The 18,992-nt window shown below is 41.0% G+C and overlaps 2 long non-coding RNA genes across 3 annotated transcripts in view; one reads left to right on the forward strand and one right to left on the reverse strand.

The window, feature by feature from the left end:
• Window positions 1-18,146, forward strand: part of LOC110256774 (uncharacterized) — an 85,853-nt gene extending 67,707 nt beyond the window's left edge. The window contains exon 4 of one of the 2 annotated variants that reach the window (XR_014827059.1): window positions 15,630-18,146. This is a non-coding gene — a long non-coding RNA (uncharacterized LOC110256774). The remainder of the gene's footprint in view (window positions 1-15,629) is intronic. The other variant, XR_014827058.1, reaches the window with a different exon arrangement.
• Window positions 1-18,992, reverse strand: part of LOC106506134 (uncharacterized) — a 61,674-nt gene that overhangs the window by 35,046 nt on the left and 7,636 nt on the right. The gene's annotated exons all lie outside the window — the stretch shown is intronic.

Genomic DNA, 18,992 nt, shown 5'->3' on the forward strand with positions numbered 1-18,992 from the left:
ATTTTAAATAAATAAGCCACCACAACAAAATCTATTTAAAAACAAAAAATGTTTCCAAGAGATTTGTGCCTTGTGATCGTGGGTAATGCCTATATAAAAGTCCAAACGAATGAATCTAAGCCAGAGTCCATCTTCCTCTTTGTTCTTTATGAAAATATTCACGTCTCTCCAACGAAATTAACATATATTATCACAAATGTGTCATTCTCAAATTTCCTGAGTTCGGCTTATCACTTGCCACTCTTTTTTCTGCTCAGGACTGTCCTTCTGAAAACAAAACAACATTATTCACACCAATAAGTGTAACCGGCACAATGGGAGAAAGCGCTGGAAGCAACTTCTTTGTACTTATCTGGGGTGACCTCTCGCTCCTGGCTTTTCCTTTCTTCGCCTCTCTGGAGTCACCTCTGAGAAGGAACTGTGGAACTCTGTGTTCCGTTAGTGTCCCCACACTCATGTGTCCTTTGAGGTCCTTTGTGCGCTGGGAGAATTCAGCCTCGGGCCACAATCTAACTCCCAGCTTTATTCCGCAGTTGAAAACCGTATATCTGGTTTAAAGAGGAATTCTCCTTTCCTTTCGAAATCTCAATTCATATGTGGTTTAAATGGCTAGGGGAAAAGCCTCAGTCGATAGTCTCCTGATACTTACATTAAAAATAAACTCTACTTAAAATTCCTTTTGTCGCCATAGCCCCTGTCGAGAATTCAGCCAAACGTAGAGTCATTTGTAAGATGGGAGATAATTGTATTCTCGTGCATTCCCACACCTGGGAGTGAATGTGTGTAATAAACACCCTGAAATAGACCAGTGAGAAATAGACTTGGGGGTGTCTAGAAAGTTGGGGGAAAATATCTTGGAATTCTAACTCCGGCCAGGAAAACAGAGTCTCCTACAGAGCCATCTATGTCGAAATTTAGGACTCAGGGGAGTTTGCTGGTGGTGCAGTGAGTTAAGGACCTGGTGTTGTCACTGCTGGGGCATGGGTTCCATCCCTGGCCTGGGAATCTCTCCCCGCCACAGGCACAGCCAAAACAAACAAACAAACAAAAAAACCTCACACACACACAAAAATGAGACTCAGAACCAACAACAGAGAAAGGTGTTTTTCGGAATATTCTAAAGCCAGTGTGTGTATTATTTTTAAGAGGCGCCATTTAAAGCACCTCACAGCTAAAAATATCTTCAGATTTCAGAGGAAACGGAGCCCTCTACCAAGACATCAGAAACGACACAGGAACACGTTACCGTTTTCTGATTTATTAAGATACATCTCTTTGTGTTCCTTGAGTGGCAAATGTCATTGACATTGGTTGCTAAATGTTTATGGGTTATTATGAATGACATGAAACAGCTTGAGCTTTGCCATTTTTGCAACATAAAAATGTAAGTTTACAGCAAATTCGTTATCTTTGCCAACTGTTTTTATGTCCTACAAACTTTCCACTATGTTTATTTTTTAAATCAATATAGTACCAAACCCTACAGCCTTTACAAGTCAAAAATACATTTTTAACCATGACTACCTATCATAGACACACTAGTGCCAAAAACTCCATTTCAACAATGACTACCAGAAACCTGAGCTTTGTCAGAATGACTGAAACAGACATGGACTTTGATGTGCTCTAGATTTTTACTTTGGTTTCGGTTTGAACAAACCCTGTCTCGTTCTCTGGTATTTTAGCAATATGTGTAGATCAGTTGCCACTAACCTTCCATGTTCATTTCTTTCTGAGCGTTTACCATTTGGGCTAGTGTATTCCTGTTCCATTCCAATCTTTGCCAGGCGTTGGCTTATAATTCATCTATGATGAGCAGAAGTATGCAAACTCCCCAAGGAGAGGGCAGGTCAATTGTCTCTTAATTCTGCTCAGTCACCATGGATCAACATTTATTACTCTTGCTCAAAACTACAAAGTTGGTTCATGCCAGGATGCTTGCTAAGCCTGTGGTGACTCAAGAACTGTAAACCCTACCGGGCATTGACAGGCAGCATGTCTGTAAAATTACTCTGAAAACATTAAATCTTCATGGCTTGGAGATTAAGACTCTCCCCGATAGTGGAGGCATTTTCTAGTACAGCATGTTAAAATTGACTCGCTTTTGTCAAGGCATCCATGTTGCTACATTTTCCACCTAAGCTATTAAGAGGACAGACAGACATGGGGATATCTTTGTGGTGTCCTAACAAAGTAGAGACTTGAGACTGTACCCATATCCAGGGCGAACACGGAGCCTTTTTTGAAAAAGACTTTGGGTGTACGCCTTTTTTCTGAAATAATGCTTTGGGAAAAACAAGACGCAGGGGAGGAGGAAAAAAAAAAGCAAAGCTCTCTGCTCCGATTAAGCTCACAAAGAGACTACAGTACTCCGCATTATCTTAAGAAAAACAAAAGCCCCAAAGCACAGCCCGCAGCCTTTCCAGTCAAGTAGACAGACATTAAAGTACATTAGCACTATCATTTGTATGTCTATAAATATCAATAAAGTATGTGATTTGGCTTCACTGTCACACAAAGAAGGAGCACTATCCTTTTCAGGAAATTTCACAGAGACACCAACAAAAGTTGGGTAATTTAATCTTCGGAAAGCTCAGTAATGCTAAGTTCAAAATTGCAGGTTTTAAACTAATGTGCCTGATAAGTGATGATGGCAGAACTAAAGCGACCCATTATGAGGTAACCCAATCGCCCCAAACCCCGTTATCTGTAACAGAGAAGAGTCTCCCTAAAACAGAACTAATGCGTTCGCATCTACGTTCATCTCTGAAGCCAGAAAGAGGCATTCTTCACGGGCTTTATCTGTTTCCAAATGTCTGCCTCCCCCAGCAGTGACTTCACACTCCCGACGCAGCTATGCAAATGATTTCCAATATCTCCATCCAAGAGGTGCTATTCCTTACGGATCCACGAGATACTGTCCCGCAGACCAGAAGATCTCAGCTGCCTGACTGTTCTGTTTCACGGGGCTTAGAGACTCTGAGCCAAACACAGCCTGTGCAGCTGCTTTTTTTTTTTTTTTAATGATTTTTATTTTTCCATTATAGTTGGTTTACAGTGTTCTGTCAGTTTTCTTCTGTGCAGCAAAGTGACCCAGTCACACATATATATGTAGACACATTCTTTTTCTCACGTTATCCTCCATCATACTCCATCACAAGTGACTCTAGTTCCCAGTGCTATACAGCAGGATGAGCCTGTGCTTCTGCTGCTTCTAGATCATGAAGGACCCGTGTGTGTGTGTGTGTGTGTGTGTGTGTGTGTGTGTGTGTGTGTCTCGGGATGGGGGCCATTGTCAGTTAGGGTTTTTTCCTCTTAAGTGTCACGCAGCTTCCAACTTTTTTTCCTGCAGTCCAAATTGTCTCTTGCAAGGTATCATGATGCTAATAAGAGGATTTGTAGAGCCTCCCTCTTTCAAATGTATTCACACAGGGCCACTTATCATGGCAAGTAGCTGGAAACCTCTATCTTTTTTTCCTCCTTCTGAGTTGCAGACCTTATTTCCAGAACTGAAATCAACATGGTCCACAAACCATTCAGTATTCAGGAACACGCTAAGAGATAACAAGAAAAAGTAAAACTCGTTCAAGAGGACGTGGCTTTTCCTGCCTCCCTCCTGTGGCAACATGAATAGTAACTCTGGTAAATATATTTTGATATTCACAGTTTTATATGGTCTGAACTGGACTTGAATCAATCCCTTTTTAAATAGTAGGTTTGAATCCTTAATTAAGATCCTCTTACTGGGATCCAGGAAGTAGGATGGCAGGAGGATAACTTAGAACAGGGCTACCACTGCTTTCCTTGGCAATCTGGACTGGTTGTTGCCCAGAAATACCACATTTCCATGAATGAGTGTATTGACATACATGAATTTGCATGTTGGATCTTACAAGTGCAAGAGAATTAAGTTAATAAGTATGATCTTTGGCAAATAGTCAAGGCGAGTGTTTAATGGCCCTGCAGAGGGAGTGACAGTAGCCTGCTGAGAAGAACATTAGTTTCCTTTCACCGGCCTCCCAACCTGAGACAGTTCCCAAGAGACATCTTAGGAGAGAAGAGAAGGATCAAAACGAGTTGTTTCTCTTGAAAACAGGAGCTATAATGATTTTTATGAGCCACTTATGGTGCTACAATTTATTGAATTTAGAAGTTGAGTCTATGAAGCAAGAATGCTCCAAGATTCAGCCAGTTTTTCCTTTCTGTAATGACCACTCAAAGAAGGCACTTTGTTTTCTATTACAAATTTGGCTAGCTTCAGAGTTAAAAAAAAAAAAAAAGTAAACAGTAAGCTCCCACTTATTCAGAATGGTTGAAGAATATTTAACTATTTCATATTAAGGGTTATCATGAATATCAAATATAGATTACCAATTTGTAAAAGGAACTAAGCAACGTCAAATTCTAAAACGATCCAGGATTAAATTTACCCGAATTCAGGAAATTGCAGTACTGCCAACCCAATGCTGAGTCAATTAGTTAACATCCCATAATTCGATAGCTGTAGAAAATGTATAAGATTGCACTGACCACATGTTGAATGTATTAGGATATACCTGAGGGAGCTGCCCTTTTAAACAAGTCTAAAATTTTAGCTTATTATCGTGGTTTTTTTCCCAATAAAAATGGAGCATAGAATGTGAAAAGAGTCCAATTAAAGTACTGGAAACAGTGCCGCGAATGAGCACAGGGAGACACCAGCTAAGTGTCAGAGGTTATATCTAGAGCAGAGAGTCTTAAACAAACATGGACACCAGGTAAGAGAGACCTTGTTGAAAGAGTATGGGCTCCATCCCCAGGGATTTCCATGTAGTAGCTTTGGGTGGGGTCTGAGAATTTGCATTCTAACAAATTTGCAGGCGATAGTCTTGCTGCTGGTCTGGGGACCGCATTTCGAGAACCATTGCTCCAAAGTATAAGTAAAGCTTTGTTTGCTTGTTTGTTTCTCAGTTAACTTGATCAAGTGAATGTAAACTCAATTCTGTCCATAAATATCCTTTTTGTGCCCTTGGAAACACTGGTGGCTCTGACTGATCAGACTAACAGATTTTTATTTTATTTTGAACCACCTTGATATGGAGTCATAACGATTTCACCCTATGGCAAGGAGCCTTTGAGCTGACATACGTATCTACAAAGTATTTAAGCCAGATAGACTTGGTTTATATATAGCTGCGTCTTTTCCACTATATGATTCTGGCCAAGTCCTTTACTAGCTCTAAACCTCAGTTCTCAGATCTATAAAAAGAGGCTAATAATACAAACCCCTGTGGACTGGTATGAGAATTATAACTATAACCCCCCCTACATAATGCACTTTGCACAGTTGGGACATACTATCAACTCATTTCAAAATATTCAACTCAGTACAATTCTAATAACTTTAGAGAACTAAAGATACCTTTGAGGACTAGAGATAACTCAGAGAAAGTCATGAGTTTGCTGTTAAGATACAACTCCTCAATATGAAATATTACAGCATTCCATAAAGTATTCAATTAATTAGAATATGAAGGTTGACTTAATTTTCTAACCAGCAGATGTTTTTCAGAACTCCTTTCTTCCACCCTGGTTGAAATTCCTTCTGACTCCTCTCTGCCTTATGAAGCACTGTATATTTCACATCGTCTTGCCAGGTTGAGTTAAGGTCGTTCAACACTTCAGAATCATCAGGCACATCAAATTGGTGTTGTAGTCGGAGACGATAACAGAAATCATACTGAGTGAGCTGTGATTCTAGAATACAACCTGGATTTTTAAAAAATATATAATTCCTGACTGGGTCACTTGGCTATGACAGCAGAAATTGGCAACATTATAAATCAACTATACTTTAATTAAAAAATTTAAATATGTATTTAATTCCTAGTATAAATTAGCCTTCTTGTGAATGCCTTCCTCAGCACATGTACACACACACACACACACACACACACACACACACAATCTAGAGTATGGAAAAAATTCTAGTAAGCAAGTGATTTAGTTAGGGCTTAGCAAATTGATAATGTATAATATTTTGGAGAGCATTGGAGGAGCACAAAAGGTGTAGTTCAGTAAGACATGTGGGTTGTTCAGGCAATGGATGGCTATGCTGCTCGTGTAGAAAGTGTTGTTTGGAGGTACCTCTTCCTCCAAATCCAGGGACTCAGTGTGCTTCAAAGACTGACACTGTTTAATGCAGTTCTCCATATTGGAGTTCAGACTCCATTGATTGCTTCAGAGTTGGAATTATTTGGTCTGCACTAGGTATGATCCAAACATCAAAGCAAAAGGCCCTAGGTCCCCATCTGCACTGTGGAGGCTGCCTTAAAAAAAGGAGGGGATGTTTTCTGCCTGCTGCTCCCTATGTTGTTAAATGGTGTGCAAATGACCAGAGACTCCTCTGGGTGTCTGGCCCTTCCTCTCTTCCCACCAGTTCTTTGGGTAAGCAAAGCAGAGAGATTACTCCATTCCCACAGAATCTGATGGAATGGACTTATGCCCGTGATTTCAGATATAAACATACTCATGGGAGAGCTTTTAGAGCGAGTCATTTAGGAAATAAATGTCCCTTCAATATTTTTTGACAATAGATTTCTGAAGGGCTCACATCTCTACCAAGCCCAGTCTAGGCAAACCTCACCTCATCAGCTGTTCAGACACCAACTGTATGAACTGTTTGAATTCCTTGATTCACTGGAGGTCAATAGGAGAAACTTACCCCACACCTAGGTAGGAACCATCTTCATAAAATGCTTTTTATACTGAGAATAATGAAAAAATTATTTAAGGGCCCTAAGATTAAAGTGCCTCAAGGTCTCAATTCTGATGATAAATTTCAATTGTTACTTAGTGGTATAACACATTGAACTTGAAACTTTCATTGGACTATGAAAGTTCTTTTTTTTTTATTTATATGTGTGAGTGCATGTGTTTTAAAACAAAATCCTTGATAGGGCCTTGTTTTTCTATGATGTTTTCATCTCATTTTTCCAAGTATAATACAAACATTTCATCTCATTTCTCCAAGGAGAAATGGAAATGAATCTGACTAGTAACCATGAGGTTGCAGGTTCGATCCCTGGCCTCGCTCAGTGGGTTAAGGATTCGGCATTGCTGTGAGCTGTGGTGTAGGTTGAAGATGTGGCTTGGATCTGGTGTTGCTGTGGCTGTGACTGTGGTGTAGGCCAGCAGCTACAGCTCTGATTAGACCCCTAGCCTGGGAACCTCCATATGCTGTGGGTGCGGCCCTTAAAGGAAAAAAAAAAAAAAGAAGAAGAAAGAACGAAATACACATTCATTCACTATAACAAACCGGTAGTGTGTAGCTTATCAAAGAAGCATAAGAAAGAATTACTCTCAAAGTCCACCTGGGCAGATAACAATCACTGATGCTCACCCCGAAAGGAGAAAACTACTATGAAACCAAATAGTGCAAGTTCAGTGTAAGACACAGAGCTCACGGTATTCAGAGAAGGGGGTCCTGGAAGATTGGAGTCCTCAGGAAGGTTTTCCAAAGGGCATTCAATTTGAGCCCATGTGAATGGCGGCACAGGTACTACTGACACCTGCCAAGAAGCCAGGACCTGGGGGCAGAGAAATGGCAGGGCAGGTGGACACAGCACAATGCACTATGATCAGGACCAAAGGGGCATTGGGATATTTATACACAGCCAAAGACCACAGGAGAGTAAGGGTATTAAAAATACACCTTGTTCTGGTTCATTATCGTTCCCTTGTAAGAGCAAAAATCGGAAAGGAATGAAGGGATGGAAATAATGACAAAATCAGAAGCAACCTGACGTTTGTTATTTATTTCAATAATACAGTTGCTACAAGGTAAAAAATATGGACTGAAATAATGACAAAATCAGAAGCAACCTGACGTTTGTTATTTATTTCAATAATACAGTTGCTATAAGGTAAAAAATATGGACTGATGACCCAGTGAGCTTTTCCTATCCCATTGGTAGGTTATATGCCTTCTCATCTATTTGGTTAGATGATAGGATCTAGATTCAGTGGTTTGTCACCAAACAGCAAGTGTCTACCCCACACCAAACCTCTATCTATCGTACCTGTTGTTGAGAAGCCAGATATGCAGAGGAACACCCAGCAAACAAGGCCTCTGTTCTCATAGGCCTTGCTTTTCTCACGCAGACTGATAAACAGCAAACAATCAGATGGCAATTCTAGAGAGTGCTATGTCCAGCGGAGAAGATTTCAAGCACCACGTGCAAAAGCCAGAGCCTGCAAACTGTGGCCTGCGGGCAAATCCAGGCCATGGCCTGTGTTTATGAGGCCCACGAGCTAAGAGTGGTTTTTACATTCAAACCTCAATCAAGTGAACCATCATCCTTCCACAAAAGAATTCCATTCTTCTCCTTAATAGACCTACATTACAAAACACTGTACTGGAGCTCCCGTTATGGCTCAGTGGTTAACGAATCCGATTAGGAACCATGAGGTTGCGTGTTCGATCCCTGGCCTCCCTCAGTGGCTTAAGGATCCGGCGTTGCTGTGAGCTGTGGTGTAGGCTGGCAGCTGTAGCTCCGATTAGACCCCTAGCCTGGGACCCTCCATGTGCCATGGGTGCGACCCTAAAAAGACAAATAAATAAATAAATTTAATTTAATTTAAATAAAACTATGTGATCTAACAAAACACTGTACTCGTGTTACATTCTAATTTGAATTTCAGCAACCAAACACTGTGCACATTTCTCGTCCCTCTTGTCTTTTAAAGACCCGGATGCCATCAGGAGCTTTGCCTCTTGGCCTACTGTGTGTCTCTTTACTTAAAAGTTCAGTCTCAAAAAAGGAGGAAATCCTATCATCTGCTATAACAGGGATGAGCCGTTATGCTAAGGGACATAAGCCACTCAGAAAAGGACAAATACTGTAGGATTCCACATAGATGAAGTACCTAAAATAGTTAACCTGACAGAATGGAATGGTGACTGTCAGGGGCTCGGGGAGGGGAAACGGAAATTTTTGCTCAACGGGCAGAAAGTCTGCATCATGCAAGGCAGGTTCTAGAGAGGCGCTGCAGAGCCGAGGGTCTGCCGACTCAACAGCGTGGAGCTGTGCACTTTAAAGTGGGTTGGGAGGATAGTTCTCCTGTTGAGTGTGCAGCCCCAAAAGGAAACCCGCACTCACAAGAGAACACGAGGACATTTTGGCTGTTTGAGGACCTTGATGGGCATGGTTCTCTCACTGACATACTCATCTGTCCAAATCCATCAAAATGTGCCCCTTCAAGGAGTTCCTGTTGTGGCTCAGCAGGCTAAGAACTTGACTACTATCCATGAGGATGCAGATTGGCTTCCTGGTCTTGTTTAGTAGGTTAAGGATCTGGAGTTGGCTGCAAGCTGCAGCGTGGATCATAGATGCAGCTCAGAACCCCCACTGCTGTGGCTGTGGTGTAGGCCTGCGGCTGCAGCTCTGATTCAACCCCTAGCCTGGGAACCTCCGTTATGCCATGGATGCGGCCCTAAAAAGGAAAAAAAAAAAATGAATGTGCCCCTTGAAAACTTGCAGTGTTTTGCATATTAATTATACCACAATAAAGCTTAAAAAAAAAAAAAAAGGTGTCAGAAACCAACAGCAGGGGTAGAGGAGGCCAACAATGGTGACTAAACAATGAGGCAAGTCCTCTCTGATAAGTTAACACTGGTGCTGGGCCCGAATGGCTGCTTCTGCCCTCACCAGCTGTGTGACCTCTGCATTGCCCCTTCCTTGATTATAAAACATCTGGGTTGAACTATGCGATCTTCTTTCCCTGAACCGCCACGATTCTGTTTCTCTGTCGGCTGAACGTGGTGGATCTCGCATCTGCCCTCACCTTTCGTGCTTCGCCTGTGCCCACTTCGTGGGTGTGAGGAAGAAACAGCAGAAGAGTCACCTTCAGTTCCCCACTTTGGGGCCCTTCACACCATTTGGCCATGCTTACAAAAATCCCAGAAAGATGAGTTGTACGATTAACCCCCAAAACCTTGCCAAGACATTCAGGAGGTGTGCAGAAGTTCATCAGAGCACAAGGCCCAATGCCCCCCAACCTTCAAAACACTCCTGAAAAACAGGCCACACTTGATCTGAATTGTTGTGGTCTTTCAAAGTCTATACAAAGTAATATGCAAGGAGACAAAGCTATTTTACCAGGCGGACAGATATTCCAAATTACTAGTTCTTAACAAGCATGGTAATACATCAGTCAAAAGCAATAAATTTAAACTTAATGAAATCTCAATTTGCCTACAGTGCATTTCACTTTGACATTTTCTATATTGCCACGGTGCTTTGATAAAGTTTTTTAAAATGCAAAGAAAGTGTCTCTAAGGCTAAAGACCAGACTTGGTGCCATTGTGGCCAAGACAGCATTACAGTACTTAAGTTTCATCACTCCATGCCCCGTGGCAGGCAAAGCCCCAGTGCTAACACAGGTTCAGTTTTCATTATCATCGTATGATTATGCATTTTACTGCATTTAACTGATAATACAACTACCAGCTCACCTTAAAAGAATTAGCTTGGAGGTTTCATTGCTTTCCAAATGGAATTCATTTGACAAACAAATGACAATTAGCCTGGTCTCCCCGTTCTGCGTCAGGATGCTTTTTGATTGAACCTAGACCAATTTACAATTTTTAAATGAGTTTAGACATTTACATTTAAAATGTCTAGAGGAAATTAGCCCTGGGACATCCAACAGCCAAAATGCTTTTTGAAGTTGATTATTATTTGATCTAGTACCCTCTACCTGTACATTTTGTTCCGACTTCAAAGTTTGGGAATATAAATGCCACCTCACCTCAAAGCACAGGGAGAAACTTAAAAGCGGTTTTGCTCATTACGTTATGCAAAGGAGCCCATATTTTAATATTCGTTTAATATGGTTAGTTAGCTTTAATGACACCAGTGTGACAGTGTCATAGTTTTGGAATCTGAAAGCGCTGATTGAAGTTTCCGGCCGCCGCTTCTATTTTTCTGCACAGAAAGGAAGCGGCCCTTTGAAGGACAGATAGGCCCCTGGGTGAGGACGCGGCGGGATAACTCACAGATGAAGAGTTCACCTGCCCTGGTGAGGAAAGCAAAAATCGTGGCATCGGGGACCAGAGACCACTCAGCCCCCAACATCCCAGTGCTGTGTGTTTGGTCAGGGTGGCCCCCGCCCCTGAGGAAACTGGGAAACCAGCATGGTTCTGAAATAAGCCCACTAATTTCTGGCCCAGAGAGCATTTTCTTTTTTCCTCTGTCATTGTTACTATCACCACCTTATTGTCAAATGAGGACAATGACAGCCCTTCGCCCAGTCCGCCTTGTGCAATGGCAAAGATAAAACCCAGTGCGGGGAAGGGCTGCACGTAGGGCTTATGGTATCATCAGCCCGTCCTGGATGTTATTTCTGAAAACCTGATGGTCCCTATGATCCACGACACACTCAGAGGGACCCCGGAGAGGAAAAGGCACATGACCTGCGTGCGACAGGGCCCTGAGGAGTCCGCTGGTCTGTGTCTGACCCTGGCTTTCCTGCGCCACCTTGGCAAGTTCACCAAAACGTTTTGGACGTCCAGTTTTGCCTCATATTACTGGACACACGCCCCATGTTTTCAAAATAATCTAGAGTTCCAAGGATTTCCCAAATGATAGCCCTGTGGACTCCCAGCCCAGAATTCAGTTTTGAGGACTGTTTTCTGTGAATAGAGTAGATGCTGAATCAAGGAAGTCCGGACATGAGACCGCACAATAGCATCAAGAGACAAGAAAGAACATCAGCAAAGAGTGAATTAGCCCGGGCCCAGGTGGAAAATGGCAGAAAAGGGTGGGAAACCCAGTCTCCTAACTTGGAATCCCCTGGCCTTCCCACCGTGTATTATGAATGGCAAAAAGAATGAAAAATAAACAAGCTAAGAAACAAGTGTGTTGTTGTTATTGTTGTTGTTTCCCTCTAGGATGGTTGGTTTGTTGCTAAAGAGATGAAACTTCCTCCAGATCCTTTCACTTTTAAACACCCCCATCCCCTCCCACTCTCATTTTCCTTAATGAAAATGAAATCAGAGTGTCCTTGGAGTAAACTCTGTTTCGATTCCAAACCTAACACACTAGCGCCAAAGTTTCTCCCATACACAACGTCCAGGCAATGCTAGAGACAAGCCAGGTCCTTCTTTCAAGGGTTTTTTTGTTTTCTAGTTCCTCCTGTCCGCATAGGAATTTTTATTCTTGTACTAATGGCCTGGCAACACCCGTGCTATACAGCATCCTCAGACTGTGGCTTTGAGGGCTCCAGAGTCGCCCAAAGCCCAGGCTGCACAATTGGAAACCTGCAGAGTTTTGTTACCTTGTCGCCCTCTGCTGGACAGATCCACCACGGCGCGCCTGGAAACCACGAGAAGTTTTCCCATGAAGGCTGGTGAGGTTTTCATTGAGCCAGAGTGAAGAAATTTGGTGTTTTAAGACACAAAACAGTCTTTTCTGTTAGAGCTTCTTAGACATACACTTCTCTCTATCTAGTTGTACTGGTACACCAGTGTATCCTGCCTCTTCGATTTTAAAGCATTGCAACATTATTTATTTTTTTAACATGGAGATCATTAGAGGGAAAACCATGGAGAATTTTAATGTCAATCTCCGAATGCAGGTGCCTATGAGCCCCCGCACCGAATGCAGGTGCCACTCTGGCACCAATGATCTGCAATGAGGGGAGAAAATAATACCAAAACAGAGCTGTCTTCATCACATTCGCACAGCATTAAGTGCATACCACAGGGGGTTAAGACTGTGGGACAGACCGCAAATCCTCCTCTTATTCAAGTGTTAATACATTGAACAAGTGAAAGAGCCCCTGGGAGCGTTGTGAAGTTACAATAATATTTGCCCTCCCTAGTGGTGGTTGTTAGGAGTTAAGGCATATAAATAACTTCAGCTAGCGCTTGGCACCTAGAAAGCACTATGGAAAGGTCGTTCCATTTCATGTCTGTGCCACAACATAAGAGTTCCAAGTTCAATGCTCGGAGTAGAATAAACAGGAGTAGAAATCTTCCAGATCTTTGTTTAAGGATTCTTTTCCTTACCTTTACTCAAAGAGGAGGGGTGTCATAACTTCTAAATGGAAAAGAGACACAGACCCAAGAATAGAAACAGAACTTTCAGCAAAACCTTACCCAGAGAAGTGTCTTCTTTACCTTCTCTGCAAGCAAGAAAGGGACTATGCCATTGACAGTACTCTTTAGATTATAATTCTTGAGAAAAAGGGATAGCATTTCAGGAATTGCTGATCTCCCCTCTGCTGGACTTGGCAAAGGAAGGTTAAGTGTTGGAATAACTTTTAAGTATTAAGGTATTAAGCGCATATTAAGCAGTAAACTACTCATCCATCCAATTACTCATATTTATTAGGTATCTTCTGTGTGTCTACAAGCCCTGGGCTAAGCAGAGAGAATATAGATGTACATAAGAAAGATATGGACCCCAAAATATGGACACTTCAGACTGATGGGAAATCCTGATAGTAAACAAGTGATGAGATGTGGGTGATCGAAAAGGAGAAAGACTGGGAGCCGTGGAGTACCGCCTATCATCTGGACATTCACTTGCCAGTTTCACGTGAGATGCTTTTGCACGGAGAGCTCTCCATGCAGGGAAATGTCATCATGTTCTTTAAAAGTGAAAGAGAAGAGCTAAAAATCCTTATTATGGGAGGGCAGGTCTTACATTTAGGAAAACCAGCAATTGGAAAGGACGTATGTGCCCACTCAAAACACTGTGGGATTTGTGACACCAATTCAGGAATACACCAGAGCAAAGCAGTGCATTCTTATGCTCGAGGCTTCATCTATACCAAGTAGAATTGCATTTTTCAGTGTTTAATAAAACTGCAAGCCACAGCGTTGCGGAATATTCTTGAAGGGTTCTCAGAATTAAAGTGGGCTGGTAGGCTTGTGCAGGTGCTAACTCAAACACTCTTAAGGGTTGCTGAAGAATAACTGGAGATACTGCACAACTTCCAGATGTTTTTCTTTGCCAAGAAATGGAGCATCTGTAGGTGTAAGATACAGATGTGTACATTGTATATGGTGAATCCCCTCTTTTATCAAAATTTCCAAATCACTGAAGTTATATAAGAGGGACCTTAACTGCCTGTGGTTCATCAGGCCAGGATAAATCACTGCTGTGTGAAACTGCAAGTTAAATTATTATTAGAATCTACCGTATGTTAGATTCTGCTTTTCTTTGTGTAATGAATTTCCATGGAAGGAAACAACTTGCAGTTAACATTCTTGTGTTACGGAATAAGGCCTTGGTGATGGCCTATTTTTCATCAGTGTGTGTGAAACCCCTATTTTTAGTAACTCACCTTCTGCTCTTGCTGATTTTTCTCATTCCCTTAATCTCCTGCCTCAATAACTAATCATTTTCAGGTCAAAGCTATAAACATACAGTCAAGTCGAGATGAGATACGTATGAGAAGATTATTGCTCAAGAATCTAAATCATTGGATTAAATGATCCAGATGATTTCCCAATGCTCTGCTTACACACACACACACACACACACACACATATATATGCGTGTGTGTAGGTATATATATATATATATATATATATATATATATATATATATATATATATATATATATATATATGTCAAACAAGCAGCTAAATTAAAAGAAATGCCTGGCCTGATAATTGGTGTAGTCTGCAGAGACAAGAAGAAAATTGATTCAAATTCAGAGAAAATGTATTTCAGAGATTTATTCTTACAAGAAAATTTTGCAGAACTGGAAAACCTTATAATTAGGCAAAACTATTAACCTGCTAACCCTGGCAGAGCATTTAGGGTAAATTGACAGCTTTAATTTAATGTAATTTAATGAGGAGAAAAATATAAATTCATATTAGATTAGTACATCACTCAATCACTCCTTTTGGTAAATGTTTTGTGAAATTTCTGCAGAAGAGGTGTTGTTTTGTTTTGTTTTGTTTTTTCCTTTTTTAGGGCTGTACCCAGAGCATATGGAGGTTCCCAGGCTAGGGGTCAAACTGGAGCTACAGCCACCGGCCTTACGCCACAGCTGCAGCACTGCCAGATCCGAGCCACGTCTGCAACCTACACCACAGCTCATGGCAACACTGGATCTTTAACCCGCTGAGCGAGGCCAGGGATCAAACCCACAACCTCACGGTTCCTAATCAGATTTGTTTCCCCTGCACCATGACGGGAACTCCAAGAGGTTTTAATTGGAACCAAAATAAGAGATTTCTTTTATATAAAAGTTATTACGTAGCATACATATTCTTACACACACATGCACATACACATATCCCTAGAGATACATGCATGAACACGCACACACACATAGATACTTATCCTATAGAAAGCAAAATACCCATGTACCTTATAGACCTAGAAAATGGTTCAAGGCCATTGCCTTTGTTGTAAACATAATAAAATAAGCAAACTCCACTTAAGAAACAAGCTGTCTTTCTTCACCTTTAAAAGTCACAACCTGAACGATCTTAGAGTCTAAAATCTCACAATTAAGGTGTGTTGATTACTAGGGTAACTTGACATTTGCAGTGACATATTAAACCTCTTGGAGGTGTATTAATATTTTGATTGCACTGAATATTCTCTAATGATTCATTGCAGTGGTGCCCTTCCCTGGAAACGAAACCTACGTTTCTTCATCCGCACGTATAAACTACGTTTGGCGATGTTGTCATAGAGATTAACAAGAGCTACGGTTTGATAAAACGACTTCGTAAGCAAAGATAAAGAGCTGTTCCCTTCACTTGGGGAAGATTCGCGATGAAAGTGGCCATTCATGGGCCTGGAGCAGACATCAGCCATCTCCTTCTCAGTGTGGCTGCGAGTCCCCCTCAAGGAGGAATGTAAGTGAGACCTGGGCACTCCCACTTGACAAATGCTTTTTCATGTGAAATACACGCACTCCTTTTAGCCCTGGACTGAGTTGTTTCAGATCGTTGTCTCTTCCGTAGTACAGGAAGAGAAGCTAATCTATAAAACAATGAGACTTTGCTCTGGATGCCAAAACCTACCATTATATTGTACAGAGGGGCTTCATGAATAATTCCTGGGGTATGATCTAACATTCATCTGGATAGTTAATACAGAGCTGGGGCGTTGCCAGCATAAAGCTGACAGATTGCTTTACAACGGGGCACTGTCAAGGTGAGGACACAGCTTTTTCTCCAAGTTCTAATCTCGATCCAAGCTGAACACTAAGCTATCTTAGTCTTGTATTTCTCCCTGACTTAGATGTCTAGGTACTGGCCACTGCGTCCCATCTTAGAAAGAAGGCACTTCAGTTAGGCAAGATAGCGGCACGATTTTAGCTATTGCTCACATATTGGTTAGTTTTACACGACTTTGTTGTAAGAAGATCACCAAGTATATCCTAACTACACCATTTAACTCTCAGAACCGGCCACAGACTCAGGGAAAGTAATTTCAGGAACACTCCTGCAGGAGTTATTAATGAGGCGATTGTGATTTCTTCCTCCTGAAGCAACCAGAATAATAACAAATAAATGATCCTGTCTTCGTTTAAATGTCTCACTGACTCAAAAACATCTTTACGAGGTGCTCACCTCATGCTCAGCCTTATGATAAACATTGTGAGAAATTCTTTTTAAGAGTAGGAAAAAAAAAAACAGTCAATGAACAACACAGCAAGTTTTCGTCCTATCAAGTTAGAAAAATATGGGTCGAAACAGATAATGAGGCTTAGAGAGGAAGTGAGTGGGGTGGCTGGGAAAGAATCTCGCGAAGGTAGCACTGGTGTGGGCTTGAAAGATGGTGAGAGTTTGGGCTGATGAGAAGGATCGGGAAGACATTTTTACTGATAATGTGTGAACACAATGCCACTTGGCCAGTGTAATAGTTAAGATATTTAACAATAGGTGTGATATTAAAACTCTTTAATAGTAGGTATGGTCCAGAGACCGACCAGTCTGGGTGGGCAGCACCTGCCGCCCACAGTGGCCGTGACCATAACTGTGCAGAACAGTTGAGTATCTGCCTGGCTCGAGATGGTTCACATTTTTCTTGCCTTGTTTGTTGACTTGTCTGTGTCTGTATCCCGCCTCTATAGTGTAAGTGCACTTGCTGCACCAGAATGTTTCTGATTGTTTCTTGTAAATGTTTATTCGGTGGCTGTGTGTTTAAGTCACTGTACCTAAAAGTCTCAGATTAGCCCGAACAAAGCCGAGAACTCATCCCTGGGGGCTGAAGATGACGTTAGACAGAGGGGCTGGGCCAAAGGATGGAGGGCTTTAATGATCAAGATTAGAAATTTGAACAACTTTCTGTGAATAGTGGCGAACCTCTGAAAATACTCCTGCGTTATTCTCCACATCAGCATTTCCAAAGTCAGTGTCACTTTCCAGACCATTAATGAGCTTTTACTCAGTCACAGGCAGTTTATGTGCATTACCTCATTCAACTCTCATAGCAACTCTCTGAAGTGGATCCTATTATTACCTCCTTGTTACGAATGGACAACTGAAGCTGAAAGATCTCCAGTCACCTGTTCAAGGTCACCTAATTACGAACCACTGCACACACATACACACATACTGATCGAAATGATTTTCCCAACAAAATTAAATAACACTTTAACAGGAAAAATTACCCATAATTTCAGCAGGATACCATGCTTAAAATTTCTTCTTCCTTTTTTTTGAGGGGGAGTGGCTGCTATCATTATTTTATGTAAGTGTAACTTCAGCTATTATACAGTTTTATGGTATGCTTTTATTACTTAGAGTTCTGAAGCAAAACTTTGCTGTTGCATAATATTTAGAATTAGAATTTGTAATGGATGTTGTCTTTTTATCTCTATTTTGCTGTGGGTTTGTTTGCTATTATAAATGATGCTTCAGTAAATGTGTTTTCGCCACATATCACATTTTGCTGTTCTAATTACTTCCTTTGAATTAATTCCTAAGACTGATTATATTATGTCAGAGAGTATGAATATCTCGTAGATCCTGAATTGCATTGCCAAATTGTTTTCCAAGTGAGTTGTACTAACTTCTACCAATTTTAGCAATTATCGTTTGCCAATTTTACTAAAAAAAAAATCTCACAATCATCATCTGCTATTAGTTTAATTTTTACTTAATAAAACTAAATGGTACTTTTCATTTGCATTTTTGTTGCTAGCTAATTTCAGCATTTTAAAAACCAGTATATGTATCTTGGAGTTCCCAATGCAGTACAGCGGAAAGGAATCTGACTAGGAACCATGAGGTTTCAGGTTCGATCCCTGACCTCACTCAGTGGGTTAAGGATCTGACGTTTCTATGAGCTGTGGTGTAGGTCATAGACTCAGCTCAGATCTGGCATTGCTGGGACTGTGGTGTCGGCCCGAAGCTCTAGCTCCGATTCGACCCCTGGCCTGGGAACCTCCATATGCTGTGGGTGTGGCCCTAAAAAGCAAAAAATAAAAATAATAAAAGTAAAAGTAAATAAATAAAAACTATATACGTATCTTTTCATACTTAAATTGTCAGAGCAAGGCTTTGGTCCACATCCTTTGTGGATTCTTAATATTATCTTTACAAAGTTGATTGAGATCTTTCTATGCTATAAATAATTCTACTTCAGTTTGTCATCTTTGATATGAATATCTTGTAACGGGAGCTTTAATTTTTTTTTTTTTTTGAGTTTCTATATGTTCACTGGAAAAGCATTTTGAAATTTCTTTGCAATTTGTTACTTTGTGTTTTCCTTTAGAAAGTTCTCACCCTCCCAAATGTCTGAGTCTTATTTTATTTTTGACTGATTTTCATTGATTTGATTTTTTTGGTTTAATTTTTTTCCCATTATTTTTGCTCTATAGGAAGGAAAAAATAAAGCAATTTTCCTCACTCTCAATATTTATTAAACGATTCTTCATTTCCTTCTTGTTTATGACAGTTTATTACTTACTAATTCTTCTATTTAATTTATGGGCTTCTATCCTGTCCCACTGAGCTATTTTACTTG

The sequence above is a fragment of the Sus scrofa genome, chromosome 14, assembly GCF_054392235.1.
Source record: "Sus scrofa isolate SSC_HxYL_T2T_F1_AM1 chromosome 14, Sscrofa_HxYL_maternal_Yorkshire_Landrace_v2.0, whole genome shotgun sequence".
NCBI classification, from domain to species: domain Eukaryota; kingdom Metazoa; phylum Chordata; class Mammalia; order Artiodactyla; family Suidae; genus Sus; species Sus scrofa.